We start from the raw sequence: 9736 nt of genomic DNA on the forward strand, positions 1-9736 counted from the left end.
AAACGTTGATTTGTTAGTTTAGGCATTCGCTGTGAATATCCTTGTTTATATCGTTTATACTTGTTTATACATATACCTGTTCATACATATACTTGTTTATATACATACTTGCATATACAAATACTTGTTGATATATTATTACTTCATTTCTGTAACATTACTTGTACTTATAAAATCGTTCTTCCAGCAATTATGGACAACAGAGCTCCAAAACCGTCCATGAACGATCTCAACACAAAAATGGATTTTCTTATGGCTTCGTACAGCCGTGATAGCCAAACAAGGATGCCGTTTTGCGCAAGATGTGGCCAGAATCACCCCGGTGAGGTATGCCACGTCAACTACTATGTACCTAGAGGTGAGAATGTAAGTTACTTGGGTAATCGTCAAAGGTATAATTCTGAACCCCCAACTTACAACTTTTACGATCAAGAGCATACACGATATCCACCGGCGCCATACGTGGCGCCCATGGATACCCTTCCATACCCCCTTTCTAATTCTGATTTTTATGGCAGGCAAACAGAGTGTTCAGAAGGAATAATGACCCTCTTAAGAGAGATATCCGTCCGACTAGCAGCCAACGAGGAGGCATGTAGGACCCTGAGCAACCAACTCGCCACAATCAGACAGGAAGAAAGGGAATGCCAAGAGGCTTTCCTCTCACGAGAGGAAACGGTTCAAGCCATCGCCCTAAGGAGCGGCAATGAAGTGGATACACTCGTGGCACCTCAAAGACATGCTGTCGAAAAAGAAAAAGTTTGGGGAAAATGAGATAGTGGCTTTAACAGAACAATGCTCGGCCATAATCACCCATAAATTGCCCCCCAAGCTTAAAGATCAAGGGAGCTTTACCATCCCGTGTAGGATAGGCAACATGCACATAGATAGGGCATTATGTGATTTAGGAGCAAGTATTAATCTTATGCCTCTATCAATTTTCAGGAAATTGGGACTCGGAGAGCCTAAACCAACAAACATGACACTGCAGCTAGCAGACAGGTCAATCGCACGGCCTAGAGGCATAGTTGAAGATGTATTGGTGAAGGTGGACAAACTGATCTTCCCGGTCGACTTTGTGGTCCTCGACATGGAAGAAGATGACTCTGTCCCCATTCTTCTCGAGAGACCGTTCCTTACAACCGGTAGGACATTAATAGACGTCCATGGAGGTAAATTGGTCCTAAGGGTGCAGGACGAGGAGGTAACATTTAACGTTTACGAGTCTATGAAATTTCCTCAAGAGCGTTCCAAAAGTTGTAATTTTGTGGATGCACTAATAGATGAATGCATTGAGGAAGTTGACCTTAACATAAGAAATACCTCTTTAGAACTCAGTCTAGGTGGTGAGGAATGTGAAAACTCGAATGAACCATTTGAAGACCTCCCACCTGAAAAATGTTATTGGGTCAAGGGTCGAAAAGAGGACCTTGATCGTGAGATCAAACCTAAACCCAAAACCTCGCTAGAGGAGCCTCCAGAATTGGAGCTTAAGCCCTTGCCCAACAATCTGAAATATGTTTTTCTTCAAGCTCCCACAGATTTACCCGTTATTATTTCTTCTTTGTTGACAGTTGAACAGGAAGAAAGATTGGTGGAGGTGCTGAAGCAGCATAAAGGGGCCTTTGGATGGTCAATCCACGACATCAAAGGCATCGACCCCAAAATCTGCACGCATAGGATTTTCCTTGAGGAAGAGATTAAGCCATCTGCCCAACCTCAACGATGGCTCAACCCTAACATGAAAGAGGTGGTAAAAGCCGAGGTTATAAAACTCCTCGACGCAGGTATCATCTTTCCGATTTCTGATAGCCAACGTGTAAGCCCGGTTCAATGCGTGCCCAAAAAAGGGGGAACAACGGTAATGGAAAATGAAAAAGGGGAATTAATCCCAACTAGAAAGGTTACGGGCTGGCGTGTATGCATAGATTATAGGAAATTAAACGAGGCCACCCGTAAAGACCACTTTCCTTTACCATTTATTGATCAAATGTTGGAACGGTTGGCAGGGCACGAATTTTTCTGTACTTTAGATGGGCTATCCGGTTATATGCAAATTCATGTGGACCCTTTGGACCAAGAGAAAACCACATTCACTTGTCCCTATGGAACTTTCGCATATAGGCGGATGCCTTTCGGATTATGTAATGCCCCTGCCACATTCCAACGTTGTATGATGGCTATGTTTTCTGACATGGTCGAAGAGTTCCTAGAAATTTTCATGGATGATTTTAATGTTGTGGGACCTACTTTTGATCAATGTCTTGAAAACTTGGACCGAGTCTTAGAACGTTGTGAAGACAAAAACTTGGCACTCAATTGGGAAAAGTGCCAGTTTATGGTCCAAAACTGCAAAGTGTTAGGACACAAGGTGTCGGGAAAGGGGATCGAGGTCGATCCGGCAAAAATTGAGGTGATTGAAAAACTGCCACCTCCTACCAGTGTAAAATTGGTTAGGAGCTTTTTAGGACATGCGGGGTTTTATAGGAGGTTCATAAAGGACTTTTCAAAAATCACTAAACCCCTCACTCAATTACTACTGAAAGATGCTGATTTTAATTTCAATGAAGATTGTATGTCTGCATTTAAATTACTGAAAAAGAAATTAATCGAAGCACCTATTATGGTAAGCCCGGATTGGTCCCTTCCCTTTGAGTTAATGTGCGATGCCAGTGATTTGGCTGTAGGAGCCTGTCTTGGGCAGAGGGTAGATAAACTTTTTCGCCCAATCTTCTATGCTAGCAAAACCTTAAATGATGCACAGCAGAATTATTCAATAACTGAAAAGGAATTGCTAGTCGTGGTTTTTGCTTTTGACAAATTTAGATCTTATTTGGTGCTATCTAAGGTAATTGTTTTTACTGACCATGCAGCCTTAAGATATTTGATGAGCAAGCAATATGCAAAACCTAGGCTGATTCGTTGGATCTTACTACTCCAAGAATTTGACATCGAGATCAGAGACAAGAAAGGGGTGGAAAACGTGATAGCAGACCACCTATCCAGGTTAGAGTCAGATCAGCAAGCCTTAGAACATGAGGCAATCAAGGAGGTATTCCCGGACGAAACATTGTATTCGGTACGATCTCTCCCCTGGTTTGCAGATATCGCGAACTACAAAGTCGGTAACATTCTTCCCCCTGATTTAGATGCAAGCAAAAAACGTAAGTTTATGTTTGAGAACAAACAATATTTTTGGGAAGAACCATATCTGTTTCGATTCTGCACTGATGGCATAATTAGGAGATGTATACCTGAATAGGAGGTAGATTCAGTGATTAATATGTGTCATTCTAGGGAACCTGGTGGCCACTTCGGGCCAGATAGGACAGTGGCAAAAATCCTCCAAAGTGGGTTTTGGTGGCCACAAATGCATAAAGATGTTAGTAACTATATTAAATATTGTGATGCATGTCAGAGAGTAGGGAATATCTCTAGGAGGAATGAGATGCTTCAACAGGGCATACTCGTGTGTGAGCTATTTGATGTTTGGGGCATAGATTTCATGGGACCTTTCCCCATGTCCCACAACAACCAATACATTCTTGTGACGGTTGACTATGTTTCCAAATGGGTAGAAGCAGAAGCTCTACCCACAAATGATGCTCGAATGGTGATGAGATTTTTGAAAAAGAATATTTTTACCAGATTCGGCACCCCCCGGACCATTATCAGTGATGGGGGGTCCCATTTCTGCAATAGACAATTTGACATGTTGCTCCAAAAGTATGGCGTAGCTCATAGGGTTGCAACACCCTACCACCCCCAGACGAGCGGTCAGGTAGAAGTGTCAAATAAAGAGCTAAAACGTATTCTTGAGAAAACAGTAGGGAATGCTAGAAAAGACTGGAGCCTTAAGCTGGATGATGCCCTTTGGGCATACCGGACAGCTTTTAAGACTCCCATAGGAATGTCCCCCTATCGTTTAGTTTTCGGTAAATCTTGTCACCTACCTGTTGAATTAGAACATAAGGCATACTGGGCATTGAAATATCTAAATTTTGACCCTAAGCTTTCAGGTGAACTACGGTTAACTCAGCTGCACAAACTGGATGAGCTCCGGTACAATTCCTACGAGAACGCCAAGCTATACAAAGAGCGGACCAAAAGGGTGCATGATAGGAAAGTACAAAAGAAAAGCTTTCAAATAGGCGATCAAGTACTTTTATACAACTCCCGATTGAGATTCTTCCCTGGCAAACTCAAAAGTAGATGGTATGGGCCATTCTCAGTCATCAACGCGCACCCCTCCGGAATGGTCGAAATTGAGGGGAAGGATGGGACCACCCAGAAAGTAAACGGGAACCGTCTTAAGATTTATCTTGGCAAAGATAATTCGGACGTACAAGTTCTGCGCCTGCAGACAATTACATACCCTCCGGCCGATCAGTAAGTTGTCTTCTCCACCCTAACTTTTTATACTTGTTCTTTATGGTTTGTGATGCAATGTTGGAACTTATTGCATATTTTTAGTGTGAGGAGGAGGGGTAGACAAACTTACAAAAATTTGTATAATTTTTAAATTTTTGTTGCGTCGTGTCTAGTTTAGTTTAGCGTTTTCGGGTTTTATTTATGTTTTTGCATGTTTAGGACCTAAAATCGTGAACCTCCTTCGAATCTAAACTTCGTTATTTGTCTTTAAGGGCTGAGAACCGAATCTAAGATTGCAGGACAACTAGTTTAGGTGTAGGACACAACCCTTGTATCTGTAAAAGCATGAGCTAAAGTTTGCATTTAGACCCTACTTTTGAAGAAATGCTAAAATCATTACTTAGGTAGATAACTTAAGAATTGAAGGCATGTGATATTAAACTTGAGTTTAGGGAGAACTAGTAAACACAAAATTGAAACCCAAAGAATTGTGAGTTGAATTTGAGCCCAAGAGCGAACATCAAAAAGCTCTTTTTCTTGACATTTTTGTGTGAATGCTTTGACTTGTGGAAAGATTACAGATTTTGCACCTAATACTGTGTTGAACCTACATGCAATGATTTGAGATGGTAGACGATGAAATCAGCCTCATTAGAATTAACCCTTTTCTTTACCTTATTTTCTCTTTTTCATCCACTCTAGGAAGCCCCTTTGAGCCTATATTTTTGTAGTTTGTAGGTTTTTCTTTCGTCCTAACCCAATTTTTGCAAACCATCACTTGGTTTGTTACTTAACCCAGTTTTTGCAAAGATCGAATTGAGCCTTTGTTTTCTTCTAGCGCTTTATCCTTTTTTATGGCATCATAGTAGCAAGCCAAGAGGCTAAGAAGTGATTGAGCAATGCTATCCAAAAAAAAAAGAAAAAGAAAAGAAAAACAGAAAAAGAAAAGAAAAGAGACGAACAAAAGAAGGAGAACTATATCTCCCAGTTCTTAAAATCAAAACGTCTCAAAGAAAATATAACGAATAAAAAGTTCAGTCACTTCATACTCGCTAAAGCCATTTTAACTTTGTTTTTCTAGCGCTAGAACTATTAACCCTTGTTGTACCTTTAACCCTCTAACCATATTACAACCCCAATTCGAGGCTGTTTTTTATATCATCGGAGTCATATAGCATAGTAGAGGAACTCGGATGAACGTGCAAAATCAACGTAATCCTAAGCAAGAACATAAGCCGAGAGTAAACACTTTAGCCACCAAAATTGTGTGAAATGAGTGAACTACCTATGGTGAGGTGTTTTACTTAGCGATCCCCTCAAGCTCGTTTAATTGAACATGTGTCCTTTTTCTTAAAACATATGACCTATGATAATTGAAACGCGGCTTTTGGATATCGTGTCTCTACTTTGTATTTCCGAATGCATGTAATTACAGATGCTCGAAATTGTGTCAAGCACCTAGTCAAACCGGGAGGTTTTCTAGCATGCTTGTGATTGCGGGTTTAGTTTTTTAGTTTACTTGAGGACAAGTAAAGTTTTAAGTGCGAGGAGGTTTGATAGGGGTCAAAAACCCCTATCTTTGGGTACGGTTTTAGGACGGTTTTTAGCGTTATTTAGCTAATAAGCGAGCAATTCTCGCATTTAAATGTTTTTGTGTGAGTTAGTTAGAAATTGGAAATGTTTTATTTACTTTTCGTTGTTTAGGCTTGTTTTATGATCTATTTAGGCAAATACGGCCAAAATGGCATGCATATTATAATTCTGTTATCTCTTGAAGCTAATTGATCCGTCAAAAGTCGCACCAAATGAAGCATTTGCTCAAAATAAGCGATTGGCGGGTCAATTTAGCCTTTGGACTAATGCTATCTGGAGTTTTTGTGCATGCGCAGGGATAAGTTCGGGCGAAAAAACACACTTTTGGCATTCAGCGACCGCGGAGAGGCGTACCGGGCAAGACTGCTCGACGAACTGGCCTATTTAGGCCAGCTCGCCAAGCAGGCCCTCAGAGGCCTGCTCGGGTGAGCAGGGAGCCTGCTCACCGAGCAGCTCGCCCTGCTCGGCGAGCAGACCTACGGGAATTGGTCAAAAAGACCAATTCCGCCCCCACGACTCCACGACCGGCCCCACGACTTCCTACCTGCATAAGGACACGAAATAGGTCAAGAAAAGGGCCCGAGCCGCACCTATAAATAGGATTTTTCCAATGTAAATTATTATCTTTCATTAATTGTAAATTACTTTAGCTTTCCCCTTGAAATTCCTCTCCATCTCATCCATCTTCTTCAACCTCCATTGAAGCTCCTTCAAAGCTGTTCTTCGAGGAATATTCAAGGTCCGTCCTTAAGACCTAGGAAGCCAGCTGCAGAGTAGACAGGTTCCTTGAAAGGGATTTTCGTATCTCCTTTTACCTTTCCTTGTTTGTACTCTTTGATACAGTCTATGAATCCTTGGCTAATTGTATCCTGTAATATTATTCTTCATCTTTAATAATATTTTAGCTCTTATTTTGTTCTATGCTTATTTGTTTAATCTTTGTCTTACGCTTTATTCAATTGGTTTAACTCATTCAAAAGCCCCAAAATCTAGTAGGCACATATTGTGAGCTGAATCTGACCTAGTCAGAGCCTAGGAGATTGACGACCTCTTAGTTGATTAAGCCCAAATTGTTGAGCCTTAGACCTAGTTTCGGCCTTACAAGGGAATCACGCACTAGGAACTTCAGGAGGGTAAGTAGGGTTAATCGCCTTGAATACAAGTGACTTAGATTAGGTTTTTAATCAATAGACTTATAACCTAACTTCATTATTATCGTTCATACCATGTTCCTTCGGGTAATCGCATTAGTGAAAGATCACCTAGGAGTAGTATAACTTAATTAGGAGTAGTTTAACTTAATTAGGCGTAGAATAACTTAGTTAGAATTAGTATAATTTAGCTAGGAGTAGCGTAATTCAACCTAGGAGTAGATTAACTTAAACAAACAAACTCAAAACCCACAAAGCCTATATAACACCTGAGACCAAGTAGCTCGATACTTGTGGTAAATAAGTCCTGTGGATTCGATACCTAGACTTTCTAGATTTATTACTTGATAACGACGGGGTACACTTATCCCTTAGTGAGTCTCCTTTACAGGAGGCGCATCACTCCATTGAACAGATTGGTGAAGCCATTTGCCTACTCAACCTGAGCAAAGAAGAAATGGACACTGACCAAGTCAATACCAATGACTTTTGCACTGCACCAGGTCAACACTTGCGCATGTTCGGCACATTAATGCTCAGCGTCATTCCTATGATTCTGCACTACTCAAGATGTACTATCAATCCTATGCACGAATGATGGACTCCATTACTTGGATTGGGAAGTCACTTGAGTTCCTAATCCGCATGCTCAGCGTAAATATTAAAATCCCCGCTTCAAGTATGGCCGATGGCGTGCAGGTCTTTAAGGGTCTTAGAGAAAGTACGGGTCACATGCAACATTATTCATCCATACTGACTCGTGCTGTTCAATAAGGGCAGTTCCTTGTGTTGGTCCCGTGTGATTAGTTCCAAGGGGGGGTTAGGAACTAATATAATTTTTTCGCTAATTTAATTATACTGACTTGATAATTTTGATGAGTTTGTTAACTCAGCTTTTGGTCAGCACGGTCGATCTTAATGTAAGACAGCTTTGGTCAGATGTTGACTAAGGCTGTTTTACTCGTGAGTTGTGAATTGACACTTTCTGTGGTCAGCTTCCAACTCAGCACTCTGATTCACTCAGTATCAGTTTAAATGATTTATATGCTGAGTAAATTCAACAGACAACATATGCACATATATATATATATATATATATATATATATATTGAGAGAGTTAGAAATTAATCAGTACGACTTATCCTGGTTCGGCCTCTCTGCCTACGTCCAGTCCCCAGAGTCCTCCGGGCTTTTGGAATCCAGTACTGAGCTCTTTAAAGGTAGAGCACAAACCGTTTACAAGGCAGTTGAATATGCAAGAGTACCGTCCTCTATTCTTCTACTCAACTCCTACTAAGCACCACAACCCAGTACTTAGATTTCTCTACCACTGAATGTTTACAACCAAACACTCAACACAACACTCTCAATATCACGATTGATAGAAGTTGTTCTTTTTCAAATGAAGAACACTTTAGATGATTACAAACAATCAATCTAGCATTTACACAGAAATAGAAAATGGGTGTAAGATCTCTTTCTTGTTTTTGAATGCTTTGAACTTGTATTTTTCTCTCTTGTATTTTTCTTTTTTGTACTTCGACAATGATCCAAGGAGTTTGATTGTCTTTATATAGATGAAGACCTGGATGAGGATCATTTCAAATGATTTAGCAGTTAAGTCCAAAACGGCTCTTTTAGGAGACAGCCTCTGGTCAGCTTCAGGTTTTGTAGGCCAATCCTATCCTCTGATTTCTTCAGGCATCAGACTTGTCTTCTTCCTTTAGACGTTGTCTTTTTGTGACAGTTGTCTTTTAGCTATAATCTGTTGACCCATGCATCTCGGAATGTGTCTTTTGTGTAATTCAGAGGATTCAATTATTGGTGCAGAAGATTTGCAAGACTTGTCTTCTAGTGAACGGATCTCTCATGTTGTCCTGAAGATTACTCAGCTTCTACTTTGTTATTCATTGTCTTCGTTTGTTGTCAACTTCCATGCTGAGTTCTGTCTTGCAAGACAACTTTTGAAAGGGCTTTTAATGCTGAGTTCCATTCCACTTTAACTTTGTTAAATTTCAGACTTCTATTCTTTGATACTGAGTTTGATTCTACTCAGCTTGTTCTTTGATCTCATGTTGACTTCGTCCTGTCTTATTCTTTATTTCTTTTTGTATTTAAGTTTATACTCAACATTGAACAAACAGATTAGTACAATTAAATCAAAACACTTAAATTTAATTGTCTCTTAATCATGGATGATTTTGTCAAATCAAAATCTTGTGGAAAGGTGTTTCAACAAACTCCCCCATTTTGATGTTGGCAAAATACATAATTATGGAACTCAGTTTTGAAATTCCCCATGATTGATTTATTTTTCATATTTCTGAAATTACTCCCCCGTAAGGGTTGCATCTATTGTCCTAACTTAATTTTAAACCTTCCAAGATTTAATCGAATAAACTTAAGACATTGCTTACACTGACTTAGTTCAATTCTAGACCTTCCAAGATCTAATTTAGATGAGTCCAGGTCAGTTTTCAGAAATGGTTAAATACTCAGTTTGATGCACAAATTGTTTTAGTGTTTAACGTATACTGAGTATGTTTTACTTTTACTTGTTTGTTCAATTTTGATTGATCAGTTTTTAGCACATAACATTAGGCATGGTATTTAGATAATTC

This window comes from Euphorbia lathyris, chromosome 5 (genome assembly GCF_963576675.1).
Source record: "Euphorbia lathyris chromosome 5, ddEupLath1.1, whole genome shotgun sequence".
Taxonomy (NCBI): Eukaryota; Viridiplantae; Streptophyta; class Magnoliopsida; order Malpighiales; family Euphorbiaceae; genus Euphorbia; species Euphorbia lathyris.